The sequence below is a fragment of the Oryctolagus cuniculus genome, chromosome 9, assembly GCF_964237555.1.
Source record: "Oryctolagus cuniculus chromosome 9, mOryCun1.1, whole genome shotgun sequence".
NCBI classification, from domain to species: Eukaryota; Metazoa; Chordata; class Mammalia; order Lagomorpha; family Leporidae; genus Oryctolagus; species Oryctolagus cuniculus.
In genome coordinates, this window is record NC_091440.1 from 121,105,785 (window position 1) to 121,121,264 (window position 15,480).

General features: G+C 39.5%; 1 protein-coding gene across 32 annotated transcripts in view; it reads right to left on the reverse strand.

Annotated features, from left to right (window-relative positions):
- Positions 1 to 15,480, reverse strand: part of SOX5 (SRY-box transcription factor 5) — a 1,100,902-nt gene that overhangs the window by 338,674 nt on the left and 746,748 nt on the right. The gene's annotated exons all lie outside the window — the stretch shown is intronic.

Below are 15,480 nucleotides of genomic sequence, written 5' to 3' on the forward strand. Positions count from 1 at the left end.
TAAAAAAATGCTAATGGCCTGTTTTTATATATTGATTAAGACTTCCAATTATACCCATTTGTATCAATAGGAGTACTTTTTTCTTTGAAAGCAACTTTCCACATGATGCTGCTAAGCACTGTCTTGAGATAGAATGCGTGAGCTTCACTTCCCGGTCTACAAGCAATGATAGGGCACAAACAGGTCCCCACACTCTTAGCAAGTTTCCTAACCAAACGAATGATTTATTTGCATTATAAGCAGAATTTCCTGAGCCTGTTTTAGTGCCCACATAAGGATCATCCCACAGCACACACAAACAACTTTGACACAGGCATTCTTAACGCACACATCAACTTCACCGCAAACATTATCTTCATAGAGCCTATATGAGCAATGCTCTATACAAATTTTACTTGAGTCTTTCAGTTTTAAATGAGTTTTTGAAATATCTCTAAACTATCAGGGCTGTTTTAAGACACAAAAGCTGTTTAAATTCACTAATGTTCTGGTAAAAATACACTACCACACTGGGAGTTCTTAAAGGTACTGTTCTAGTTGTTTTATGTTCTTTAGAAATCTCAGAGAAATTCCATGAATAATGTTAAAATTAAGCTAATAATAATAATGTAAAATTAAGCTAAAAGTAATCTGCCCAAAGTCATGGTATACAACAGCCAACTGGAGAATTAAAAGCACCACTTGCCATATCAGAGGGCAGCCTTGAGTCTGGCTCCTCTGCTCTATCCAGCCTCAAGCCAAAGCATCTGGGACTCAGAAGACGGTGGTTCCAGGTACGTGGGCCCCTGACACTCTTGTGGAAAACCCGGATGAAGTTCCCAGTCTTAGCTTTGGCCTAGTCCAGCCTCAGCTGTTGCAGGCATTTGAGGAGTGAACCAGTGGATGGAAGATCTCTCTCTCTCTCTCTCTCTCTCTCTCTCTCTCTCTGTCACATCCTCTGTCTGTCACCCTGCCTTCCAGCAAAACAAAACAAAACCCAAGATTCATTTTTTTTAAAAGATTTACTTATTCATGTGAAAGAGAATGAGAGAAAACTAGTAAGCTAGTTATCTTGTATCTCTTAATTCACTCCCCATATTGCTGCAATGGCTGGGGCTGGGCCAGGCAAGCTGAAGCCCAGAGCCAGGAGCTTCATCCAGGTCCCCTACATGGGTGGTAGGGGCCCAAAAACATGGGCTATCTTCGGCTGCTTTCCCCAGATTATTAGCAGAGACCTGGATTGGAAGTTGAGCAGCCAGGAATTGAACTGGCACCCATACTGGACGCCAGCACTGCAGGCAGTGGCTTGACGCACTGTACCACAATGTCAGCCCCCGACACCCACTTCTTGTTACCATTAAGCTCATACTGCCTTCCTCAACAGATTCAGGTGTTACAAACGTATCCAAAACAAGTGTGCAATAAATACCTGGACTTATTAATTTAGGTACAAATTTATTAAGCCTTTATGTACACACAGTCATTTGACCTAAAACCAAAAGCAATTAAGTAGAGAGGAAAACACACAGAGTGTCCAGGGGCATCATCCAGAAAATCTTAGAGTTTCATATTCACACTCCAGACAAAGAAGTGGCCACATGCCAACAAATGAAGAATAATAAATCAGAAGACTGACTAGCACAGGAGGGTCATCCCCGGAAGGGTCATGCAAGTCCGTGCGGGGAGTTCACGGTGGACCTGTCAGGTGATGGAGAACCACTGTTGATTCTGCAGTGGGAGGACTAGTCCAGCAGCGGTTTATAGAAAGAATTGGGTCAAGGAAGAAGTAAGCCTCTCCACTTAATAGAAAGCTGCTACCATGACACACACGTGACAAGCCTTCCGTAAGACTGTACAGTGAGAATGGAAAAGAATCATCAAATCTACCTATTATCTGTGATTATAAAATGTTTAGGAAAATAGATCATACTCACCAATGAGCTTCTTTAAGCTGCCAGTATTAAAATTATTTCTGTTCACATTCCATAGTGGAGTTCCCTTTCCTAACCCCATCCATCCAGCTGTAACCCAATGCAACCCAACATCGAACAATGATGGGAATGAGCACATCACGTGGGAAAAAAGCCAAGAAGCACTTTTAGATGGTTGGATGTCCTATGCACACACAACATATGATTCTGGGTACATTAGAGAGGTTATCTAAGTAAATGGGCCTGCATATATATATATGTGTGTCTTGGGGGTGTGGAATGTAGACACACACATATGTTTTTATTGTTTTGGTTTTTAAATTTTACATTATTTTCCTATGAGAAAAGAAAAAAATACATAAAAGAATCACTTGAAAAATTATAGAGGCAATTTGAAGAAAGCAATGATAGGATTAGAAAATTTGAAAATAAGGAGGAAAGAGTCAAACATGGTTCCTGCTTGGGAGACAGAAATAATATTTGGGGTATGGACAAAAACAAAATGCTTAGTAAACAGAGATTTGTTTAAAAACAAAATCAACATATCTAAAACTTTTCATAAGTCCACTTAACTAAATTAATTTATAACTCGAACATTAGCCCTAATTTCTGACTCCAGCCCTGTAAACAGTAGGTACTATAAAATCTCCCTCAAGAAATGGAAATGATGAACCTACTGTTTAAGATCTGTAAATTTGTATGTGGCTCATAAAAAGGCAGATGTGCCTCTAGGATGCAGGTGAAGAAATGTTTGTAAAATGATAACTTATAAATTACTTCTTTGCAGTGAATGGTTAAGTCCATTTTAGGTTATAAATAGAGAGTACCCAGAGGGAGAAGAGAATGTGGACAATGCCTCTTCACACGAATCTAAAAGTGGCAATGAGCTCAACAACAAAGTAAGAACCAAGCCGGGCAAAGGATCTGAATGCACATTTCTCAGAAGAAGAAATTCAAAGAGTCAACAAATTCATAAAAAAATGCTAACTATCACTAGCCATCACCAAAAGTAAAATCAAAGCCCCACTGAGGTATCATGGCACTCTTCTCAGAGTGACTACTAAACAGCAAATGTTGGTGAGGATGTGGAGGTAAGAGAACTCTCTCCTCACTGTTTGTGGGCCTGGAAATTAGCAGAGCCATTATGCAGAACAGTAGGGAGCTTCCTCGGAAAACTAAAAACAGACATTCATATGACCCATCCATCCTATTTCTTCTGACTTTATATCCAAAGGAAAGGAAGTCACTATATTAAAGAGATGCCTGTTGGGGCTGGTCTGGTGGCATAGTGGGTTAAGACACTACCTGGGATGTGGGCACCCCATATGCATGCTGGTTCGAGTCTCAGCTGCTCCACTTCCAATCCAGCTTCCTAATAATGCTTCTAGGAAAGCTATGGGAGATATCTCATGTGCTTGGGCCACTGTCCCTTATGCAGGAGACCTGGATGGAGTTCCAGGTTCCTGGCTTCAGCTTGGCCCAGCACCTGCTGTTGTGGCCATCTGGGAGTGAATTAATGGATGGATAATCAACCAGTATCTCTCCCTCTCTCTGTCTGTCTCTCCATCTCTATAACTCCAGCTTTCAAATAAATACAAAAAAATATTTAAAAATAAAGAAAACAGAGACCTGCTCTCCCATGTTCACTGCAGCACCACACACAATAGCCAAGTTATGGAATCAAACTAGGTATAGATCAATAGACAAAGGTCTAAAGACAATGTGCTACACATATACAATATAGTATTATTCTCTGATAAGAAATGAAATTCTGTTATTTCCAGCAAAATCAATGGAACTGGAGATCATTATGTTAAATTAAATAAGCAGACACAGAAAGACAAATACTGCATATTCTATTTCATATCTTGAACTTTATATATAGATAAAATACACACACACACACACACACATGAACTAAGAGACACTGGGAAGAGTGGGTGGAGTCAAATGAGGAGTAGGGTGAAGTGGGTTCTAAAACACATTAAGGAGAATATAACAGGTTCTAGTCTTTTACAGCTCAGTGGGGTGGCTATGGCTCCTGCTGATGTATAATATTCTATACATAAAGAATGGAAAAAATGGAGATAGTAGGCTCCAAACACAAAGAAAATACAGGGAAATGGAAAGCCTGGTCACTTGGTAAGGTCATTCTTAAGTTATGTATATCTGTTGAAAAGTTATATTGTACCCTTTCAAAACATGCAAATATTACATATTAATCCAAAAGTCAAAGAATAATTTTTAAACACAGTTATAAGTGGCTAACACCTTTTTCTTTAGTGATTTGGGTTTACCATGTATATTTTTGAAAGTACATCATTATTTATAATTAGATTTTGAAGGATGAAAGGTGTTCTGTACAGAAAAATGCACAAGGTTGGTGATGTGGCGTAGCGGGTAAATCTGCCACTTCCAGGGCTGGCATTTCCCCATGGGCTCCCGTTCAAATCCTGGCTGCTGCACTTCTGATCCAGCTCCCTGCTAATGTGCCTGGAAAAGCAGCCGAGGATGGCCCAAGCTCTTGGGAGATCTGAAAGAGGCTCCCGGCTCCCAGCTTTGGCCTGGCCCAGTCCCAGTCATTGTGGCCATTTAGGGAGTGAGCCAGAGGATAGAAAATTTGGCTCTGTGTCTCTCTGATCTCCTTCTTCTCTGTTAACTCTGCCTTTCAAATAAACCATAAAGAAAAATACCACGCAAAAATCATTAGCACCAATAGAATATGCAAAACAAAGAGAGAAACAGGAAAATGAGAAGATCCTAGAGCAAAAATGGCAAAATAACGGGTTTTTGTTATTCCAGTAAATATGAACACAGGAAAACAGAATGATAGCACCGTGAAATACAGGAGCAAATCAGAACTGAAATGACTTTCCCTTACCATAAAGGGGCTCTCTGAGTGCCAGGTTCTAGTTGTTGTATGTTCAGTCTCTAAGATCCTTGACACACAGATGTTAAAACGTGGGGGAGAAACAGAAATGAAATGTATTGACATGTGAAAAGTTTTGCTGAAACCAGTTGTCGTGAGTGGTTTGCTGAGTTGTGCTAACAGGTGTAAGAAAGAGTAATGGTGGTTTTCCCATTAATAAATAGCTTTGCTAAGGGGACTTCCTGGGGGAGGAGACATACATGAAGATGAAGCTGTATTTAAATTATACTCGATGCTGTGGTGTATGGAAAGGAAATATATGATTTTGCATGGGGTTTTGGAGAGATGTGTTCTCTTCCATAGTCCTATTTAGTTCCCCCTTCTGAATGTCCCCAGATATTTCTTGTATCCTAAAGTAACTTTGGTTGGGTGCTCATTGACACATAAAAACACCAATGCAAAATAAAGGCATGTTCTCTCTATGTCCTCTACATCAGGAAGACAGGCTTCATCTGTGTTATAAAGCTATGTTGTCTGAGTAAGAGTGCTCAATTTAAATAGTCATTGTCTTGGGCCGGCACCGCCGCGGCTCACTAGGCTAATCCTCCGCCTTGCGGCACCGGCACACCGGGTTCTAGTCCCGGTCGGGGCGCCGGATTCTGTCCCGGTTGCCCCTCTTCCAGGCCAGCTCTCTGCTGTGGCCCGGGAGTGCAGTGGAGGATGGCCCAAGTCCTTGGGCCCTGCACCCCATGGGAGACCAGGAGAAGCACCTGGCTCCTGCCATTGGGTGAACCAACGGCAAAGGAAGACCTTTCTCTCTGTCTCTCTCTCTCACTGTCCACTCTGCCTGTCAAAAAAATTTAAAAAAAAAAATAGTCATTGTCTTTAAGCCTGAGATTTGGTTAAGACCCAGTCTCAGGATGGGAATCACCCAGGTATTGCTGTGCTAACAGCTTTGAGATGATTCATGCACAGAGGCTTCCTAAAAAGTCCTCTGCTATCCACTCATTACACTTAGCAACATCAAACAGGGAAAAAATAATTAAAAAGCTCCTATTGAGCACCTAGAGACCTTGAACATAGACAGGGGGTGAACACAGAGATGGGATATTTGGTTACAAGAGTCACATTTGATCTCTTTAATTAATTTTTTTTACAGTATGTTTTTGGTTTTTCCATTATTTTCCATGTACTCCCTTGGTTTAAACAGAAGTATACGCATCCATGTATATATTTCATTAAAAGGAAATAAAAGGGTTGTCTTTAGTTAAGATGTTTTCATTCACTGAGACTACACATTTAAAAAATAAATTGCCTGAATAAATTCAATTATCTAGAGAAGCAAAGGAAATCACAGGCAAATGACATTATATGCAGAGGCCATTCAGACAGCTTCATGTTTATTTTTATTGTTTCAGTCAGTGGAAGGGAAAAGCTGTCAAAAATGCAACATCGCTTCCTTTTTAAAGGCCCGCCATCTCTGGTACTGAAAATTGGATGAGCAATAATATTGAGAGAAAACATTTGTCTCCTCCAGAAAATAGGAGATGGTTCAGATTCTCTCCAACTTAATGCCAGCACACAAGTAAGCCCCCGCTATACCCTGGCTGTTTTCTGCCCACAAGAAGCAAAAAATAACACATAATATGTCAATCCAGTCAACAAAGACTGGCTAAAAAACTAGGGGGAGCAGGGATCATGAAATTACTAAAGCCACGAGTGTTGAATTAGCTCATAATGTGACTGCTGGTTCTGCCTTCTGAGATGGGCACTGCCACTTGAATGCACCACATGTGGCTTTACCAGAGGACACTGGTTAGGTTTGTACATTCCAATGAGCAGTCGTTACATATATTTTTACCTTGTTCTTACAACATGACAAGAATGAAAGAAGATTTAGGCTGACTCTGTAATTGCTTCTTGCTGAAAATCTCTGGCTTTTTACACTGAATTTACGTGCTACCTGAGTTCTCTTGAAGCGTGAATGTACCAAGTAAATGTGGCATATGTTTGTATTTTCTTGCCAATTCCAAATTCATTCATTGAAATCACTCACTGAATGCCAAATTCTTATCCGATTCCACAGAGCCACTGACTTTCCTGGAAGTGAATACCAGCTTTGTGCATGGAAACGGGAAAGTCAATGGCAGGTCTGTGCATGGAAGAGCCATCCAGTGAGGGGAAAGGATAAGAGTTTGACCGCAGGGCTCCTGAGTGTGGTAGAATCAAGTCTGAAAAGGCCTAAAGGGGGAAGCTTTTGACAATCTGACTTGGGTGTCAATTCTAAACTCTGACAATGCAAATAACTGTGAATTTCTAAGACATACTACCTTTCCTAATTTTTGCTTTCTCTATGGTCACATTATATAGGGCTCTGGTACAGATGAGGCCCCTTCCCTTAATATATCTGTGGTACACTGTCCTTTATCATAATTAGTGTCATATTTCAGTTGCAACTTGACAGTCTATCATGAGCAAAACAACAAAAGCTACATTTATTAAACTCATTAAAGTGCCAATCACTAAGTAGGTTTTTTTTTTTTTAGCTCTCCTAAAAGACATATGAGGTAAGAAATATTATCACAGCTTTTACACACAAACTGAGGGTGAGACATGGGATTCAAGTAAAATAAATCATTTGAATCCACATCTCTCTGATGTCTTCCAATATACTTTTAGCCAAGGTGTCATACAACTTCTCCCTAGAGTCTAACTCCTAGTTGTTTTCACCTAATTTTCTATTAAAGGTTTGTTTTATTGCATACATGTCATCCCTCAATCTGGCAGAGTGTTTCTAATACTCCAGTTTGGTTTTACAATGCACTATACTAACAGATACAATTTCATGTTTGTTTTTTTTTTTTTTTACTTTGTTTGTTTGTTTGTTTGTTTGATTTGAAGGTCAGAGTTACAGAGAGCTAGAGGCAGAAAAAGGAGAGAGAGAGGTTTTCCATCCACTGGTTCACTCCCCAAATGGCTACAACAGCCAGGGATGAGCCAGGCCATAGCTAGGAGCTAAAAGCTTCATCCACATCTCTCTAGAATGTGGGTGCAGGGGCCCAAGCACTTGGACCATCTTCTGCTGCTTTTCAGATGCATTACCAGGGAGCTGGATTGGAAGTGGAGCAGCCAGGACTTGAATCAGTGCCTAAAAGAGATGCTGGTGCTGCAGGTGGCAGTTTTACCTACTACACTGCAGTGCCAGTCCCCTCCTGGATTACTTTCAATTATCTAGAGCCTATATTTCAATCTCCTTGACTTGTAGTTCAAAATTGAGATTAGGCAATTTTATCAAACTCATCAACAACATTTTAAATGCCTCCCAATTCCCTACCTACCAACTCATACTAGTAAAGCATGCTCACACAATCCGTTAGCCCCAAGTTTACTTTCTAAAAATCAGTATCCTGGGTCCAAGAAGGAATCCAAGTGATATAATAATAAAATCCAGTGCTTCTCATGATCTCTTCAAACTGAATTGTACTTCTCCCAGCTTTAGATGGCTTCCTCCTCTTAGCTCCCCCGCCTCTCCCCAGTACTGCCTGCTGTGACCTTCAGTTCTCTAAAACACATTGGAAAAGCCATAATAACCTCTTATTTTGACCATGGAAAGACCCCTTTCCAACTAAACTCTGGACGTCAAGGATATGATCTTGACATTGTATTGCCGAAAACCTTTATGTGGCTCCCACTCAGGCTTTGTGCAAAAATGCAGAACTCCTCTGGATGACATCAATGTTTACTTCTCAGACTCTACTCCACTGTGTGGTGTGACCATCACTGAACGCCTTGCTTCTCCAGGCCCGCATCCCTTCTTTTCTTACCTCCCTGTGTTTTCCAAGAAAACTTCAAGCTTCACAACTCAGCTTAGTTTTCCTTCCTTGGGGAAAAGTAAGTTCTTAATAATTATTTGGGTAATAAATGATTCTCCTGAAAACCACCATTTCCAGTCTCATTGATATACAGGTAATTTTCACATTCCTGTCTCTTAGCAAGGACCTTTAGATTGCATATTTTCAATGTTCAACCGTCTATTTTCCACCTAAATATCACAGTACCTCAAGTTCAACATATATGTGAAAATACTTCAAAAGTTTGTGAGGAATCCAAGTTTGTGAGAAATCCTAGTTTTACAGTAAAGTAAATTAGGAATTTGTATTTTATACCATCACTGAAACAGATGAAGTGCACTAGATCCGTCCCTATGGGATAGTTTTCTCCCAAAGCACCATGCACCACCAAATGGACGGTGATGTCTCTCACTGCAAAAAGTGATCTGTAAGTTAAGTTCTAGTTCTGCATAAGTAACAAAAGAGATATTAAAATAATTTTACTTACAAACAGCATAAAATGAACTCTGACTACAAATAATTTGAAGCTGGTTCGCCAGCTAATTAGATATAGAAAGATGATAGAGCTATCAACAATACAGAGTTGAAAATAAAATGGCATTTTAAAGAAGCTATAAAGAAATGACAAAAATCAAGAATTTTCTTTTAGCTTCTTCCTCTCCTCCTTCCTTCATACCTCCCTTTTTAAACTCAATTTCTTTCAACAAATGTGTGTGAAAACTTTAATTGCTTTTAATAGCAGCTGGTTTAATCAGATTACTATGTTGTCTTTTCTACTTGCCATGAACTCTATTTCATGGCTCCACTCACTATTCCTAGGAAAGATGAGACAGTTAAGATTTCTTTTTGTTGAGTTCTCCAAAATGCTTAATGATTTCACTCATTTTACCACATTCTGACTGGCCTGGGGAAGAATAAATCACATTAAGGCAGGAAAGAAAATGTAACACAAGTACTCTGAGGCAAGCACAAAGGATTTCTTTTTTTGTATTTGAGCAAGAAAAGTAAATATAGATTCCCCTTTTAATTTATCATACTCTTTAAAAAACTCATACTTACTTCCCACTGACTTTGCTTGTGTCAACCTCTGTATAATCTAATCCTGGGTTACATGTACAAGTATTTTATTGACATACAACAGACAAAAATATTTGATTTCATGGAACTTAGTTGACACTGTATATATTTCACTGTGTTACCAATAAGCCAAAATTACCAGGCAAAATAATTGAGGGATTTTCTGAAAGGGTCCTTCTTCTCCCTTCATTCCCCCCTTACCCTGCACTGAACTCTGGTTAAATTTGCTTCCATGGATCTGGTCTGGAAATGAACCAAAATTAGATTTTTTTCACTTTTTCCCTATGTCATATATATTTAGAGTCTAAACTAAATGATGAATTATTAGGTAGCTCATCAGATGGGATTTTCCTGAAGCCATTCTACATTTAAATCTTTCCAGGAATCCCCAGCAATTACAGATTATAAATTACAAACTCTGGATAGCATTCAAGTACTTCCTCCCCTCCCCCACAATTTGGCCTTAAAACATGGTCTTCCAAGTTAGGCTCATTCTTCCTACAGCGACTTCATTTTATTCTCCCCACTATTATATTCACATCAGTAAAATGGGAATGATGAGATTCTTTGCAAAAAGTTGTGAAGATTATGTGACATGATTAATATAAATGCTTAACACAACTCCTAGCCAACATTTACATTTTGATAATATTATTGCACTTTTACCAGACTCCTTGAAAGCATACTCTGTATCAAATAAATCAAGTTGCCTATTGTTCCACAAACATACTTACAAGTTGTCTGAAAAGCAAACAGTAGTGCAGATTGCACACTATGTAAGTTTCACAAGGTATCTAGAGGATATGTCCTTTATCACGAGCTTGTTGACTTCACAACTCGGCATATATCAGTTCCCTACTGACTTCTCTCCATTTCATTTCCCAATGTAAAAAATCATATGTAGTCCTTCAAAACAACTTAAACATCTTAGGTTTGGGGAAATCTTTCTACATCTCCACCCTCCCAAAGACATATCTCTAAGAACCATCCTACTGTCCCAATTTTGAAATGGATCCCACTCACTTCTGATGGGTCATGATGTGTGTGTGTGTGTGTGTGTGTATAAATAATGTGTGCCATGGAATTACAGAAGGATGGTTCTTGAATCATCAGTCCACAGCAAGATAAGGAGCTGCCACAAGACTGACAATTCTATCATCAAGTGTTTTGTTGAGTTGAGCTGACATTCTTTTCATTGCAAGACTTTCTTGATGAAGGAAGTGGCATAGACCACATTGTTGGGTGGTACTGCTCTAGCACCAAATGTCAGCAGTTTTCTTTTCTTCTTTGGTTAGAAAATATTCTTCCCTCATCAGCTTCCATATCATGTCATGTATCCCCTCCTCTGTAGCACTCACTACAATGTTATCACAGACTCAATTTTAGTACTTATCCATGTACACTTTTATTCTCATTAGACTGAGATTCCCAGAGAGTGACGATGTGCCCTTTTCACATTAGCATTCAATATATTTTCAACACAGGAGACACTAAATGAAAGTTTAATTGAAATGGTGTCTTCCTAACTGAAGGTTGAGGAATTTAAGGTTTAGGGCAAATAAAACATCCTCCTTTGCCACAATTCTCCTCCTGCAGTATTGCAACCTGATAGCAACTAGGGTGTAACCATGTTTGTAGGAGAGTACCAAAGTGACAGCTACATACAGAAGGTGCTTAGAATGAGAGAAAGAATGGAGAACATAAATAATCAAAAATAGAAAGAAGAAGAAGAGAAGAGATGGAAGTCTATTTGAGTAAAAGGAAATCTGAACTATTTCTCATTGGTTTAATTTAATATAGTATTAAGAAACTATCTGGAATTCAACTAGAAAATGATGGAAACACAGGATGGTGCCAAAGCATAAATAGGACTGAGGATTTCACCTAGTTTCAAGCTTCTTCCCTATACTAAAGTATAAAAATTCTCTACATTATAAAATTAGAAGTGTTTTGAATGCTTAACACATTTCCCTAATAAATATAAATTCTATCTCTATCCATTCCACTTCCAGACAAGAAAACGTGTAACAGTGTAAATTGTAAGAACTAAAATACATGTGTACACACACAAGATAAAACTTAGAATGGAACATTTCAAACTAGTTAGGTTACACAAGAATACCAGCATAGATCCACTTGCATGGTTCAACATCACATTGCATCTATTGAGCCACGAAGTCTAAAATTCTTCTTGCAATCATACAGTAACTATTCAAGCTATATTTTCCCTTTAACTTGTAGACCAGGTGTTTGGAGATGAAAAGAGGACTTGGTGCTAAATTTGTCCTAAATTGGATTTGTGAACAAAAACCAAAAACCATTCCAAGTAGTATTTCAGTGTTCATATTTCTCAACTATGACTTCTTGTTATACTTATCTTTCATTTTTTTTCACTACTGCTACTTATGTAAGATTTACTGTGATGCAGAGTCACCCCCCCCTTCAGTAGGGGTGCATAAATGAGGCACTTCATTCACTAAGGAAATCTCTTTATAATTACAGGGATCATATAAAAATCCCCCTATCCACCATGGAAATCTGGTAGCTATTTCAATGTAACAGAAATACTTAACTATTCAAAATTAGATGAAGGGGCTACTGTCTGTTTTATTAAGTAAAAATCTGAAGGCATACATTTTTCCTCAAAAAATAATAAACAATACCTTTGAGAGAAATATTTAAGGAAACTAAATGCCTATGTATAGCTCATATATTAAACTAAATCCATCTCAATTACAATAATCAAGTTTTCTCTTTGATGTCAGCTTTTGATTCTTTCATTATGTCTGAATGAAATACCCAGTAAGTACAGAAGTAAAAGGATATTGAAAGAATAATAGTACTAAATTAACATCATTTTTGTTTAGTTTCATTTCTTTGCCAAATTGTCTTATTTTATTAACTGCAGTATGTAGAGTCACTGAAAACCATCATTTACATGTATCCTTGTTACACTTTATGCAATACACACATGGATTAGCTTGAGTCTAAAATGAACAATGAACTGACCTTTGTTTTGCACTAGGTACAACAGATGAATATCAGGATCAGTCGGACAACCTGAGGATTCAAGCTACTAAAGTGTGGGGAGCAACCCGGACTGGACTGAGTTACTGGAATTAAGACTTATTCTATGCATCTGCTCTCCCACAATATGGCGCTGGGAGAGGAGAAAGCAGCTTCTACGCAGCTGCCTCTTGCCAACTTGAGTGATGACCTCCAGGAGCTGATCCTGCTCCTGATTGGAGGAGAGCAGCGTGCTCGGCGTGTGGGCAGCCGAGTTGGGATTGGCGGAGGAGGACTATGAAGGAGGAGAGAGACGGCATGCACCGGGAACATCTAAGGGGAACATCTGAAGGAACACCTGAGCAGCCCCCGAGAGAGCCGGCCGGCGGTGTGCCACTCCCCCGCGGAAGTGGGGAATGTGGCAGGGGGAACCGCCCTTCCACGGAGGTGGAAGGGTCGGTAGCCCACCTGGGAAGAACCAGCAACAAACCTGGGGAGGGCCGAGCAGACAAAAGAACAGCGCAGGGTCCTGTGTCGTTCCTCCACGAAGAGGGGGAGCGACACTAAAGGATTATAACAAACTGTCCTATAAATGGGAATGACAAAACAACTTAAGACCCAGAATGGTTAATAGTGGAATGTTAAGAGTGGGTAAGAAGACATAAGCAGGGGCTGGTGCCGTGGCTCACTTGGCTAATCCTCCACCTGGGGTGCTGGCATCCCATATGGGCGCCGGGTTCTAGTCCCGGTTGCTCCTCTTCCAGTCCAGCTCTCTGCTGTGGCCCGGGAGTGCAGTGGAGGATGGCCCAGGTGCTTGGGCCCTGCACCCCATGGGAGACCAGGAAGAAGCACCTGGCTCTTGGCTTCAGATCTGCACAGTGCCCGCCGAAGTGGCCATTTGGGGAGTGAACCAACGGAAGGAAGACATAAGCAGAGGAAAAAGGGAAGCAATAAGAGCTATAAGGTGATGGTTTAAGGAATTGGATCCATGCAACCCTATGAGAGATCCAGATTGAGTTCCTGATTCCTGGTTATGGGCAGATCTAACCACAGCTATTGCAGATAATTGGGGAGCAAATTAGTAGATGAGAGATCTTTTTGTGTCTATCTCTTTGCCTGCTTCTGTATTTCAAAATAAATAAACACTCTATTTGCTCTGGGTACAGAATGATGGAACTATAAAACAATGGCTTCTTAATTTACACTTAAAGGCCATTTCCTCCCATAACTTTCTTGGACTTTAATATCATGGAGAGTATAAAGACAGTACCTCAGAAAGGTCATGGAAAATAGAATTCAAACATAAGTTTATTTTTGGTAAAAAGTAATTCTGAAATCCACGCATACAACTGGTCGCCAAAAAGTTCATGGAAATGTGTATTAGGAAAAGCTATGCATGGATTTCAAGACATTTGGAATCAAAATAAACTTATCTTTCAACTCCAATTCCATGAATTTTTGAAAGTATTCTCAGATACCTAAATGATGATATTTCTATTGGGCTAAAATATCTGGCAACCAGTTTGCTATTTAGCATGGAAATTCTCTGGTTAGTATATTACATCATCAGTTTTAGACCGTTGGGAAGGAGATGGTCTAAAATAGACAGAAGGCTGCACGTGGAACAGTGCAAGAGCAGGAGGCACCAACCTATGCAGTCAGTGTCCGGTGCACACTGTGCAGCCTCCTGTGCCTGGAAACTGAAGGGCTAACACACAGCCCTGGGGGTTCACCTCATCCTCGGCTACTGATCAAAAGCCAGAACAACAGAATTTTCACCAACTACCTAAATATGGTCAAATGACCTTTATCCTCAAATTCTCTAATCCTGTAAAATACAGTGAGGTTTAAAACTTTTTCAATGTGAGGCAGAATTAGCAAATGAATCATTCTTAAAAGTTACACTGTTCCTAATTAATAAGCAAAACTACCTTTAAATTTCTCTGCAAACTGGGCTTTACTATTTGAGTTTTTCACTCAATCAGTACCTCTGAGTATTTGATTTCCGGGTCCAAGAAATAACTGCAGTGTCATTGCACACACCAAAAACCTCCACTTTGTTACATGTTAACAAACCTGTATTTATCAAATGCCAATATTTGCATATCTGCAGCCAAGAAGATCACTCTATTACCTCAATTGCAGGTCTTCTGCATATACTCTAAAATTCACAATCTTTTCTCTTCCTTAAATCAGATATACTGTAGCTTCCTGCTCTAGGTTATGCCATTCTCTTTCCTTTGCCACAAAGGATTTCTAAGTGCCTCCTGGGAAAGGATTAGCACCATTGTGGGAGGGGCCGTAGAAAGCACACAGGGATGAATTTGGTTTAAGAGAACCACGAGGCAGGTTCGAAAGGCCACGTGTGGTTCCACGGTCATTGTTCTATCAATATTTAACTTATTGAATAAAGAACTTCCCAATCATTTTATTTAAAAGACTTTCAGCAGGTGGACTTTACAACTGGGCTACAGACTCTTTGGTAAAGTTTGGTTAATTTTAAGTCCCTTTTCTGTTGGTCAGTGTATTTTCAGAATGAAACAAAAAAAAGCTGAGCATTATGCACTTGAAGGGTGATTCACAAAATTACCTTCTCTTGTGTAACCAACCAGTCAACAAGCATGAGAAAATGTACAAAGTGAAATCACATCACAGAAAAGATGAAAAAATGAAGAAAACTTTCCTCAGGCCTAGAAATCTGAAGACAATGCATTTTTTAGCACAACTTAAAGTGGTATTTTCTTATCTAAATTCTTAGGTGAACATT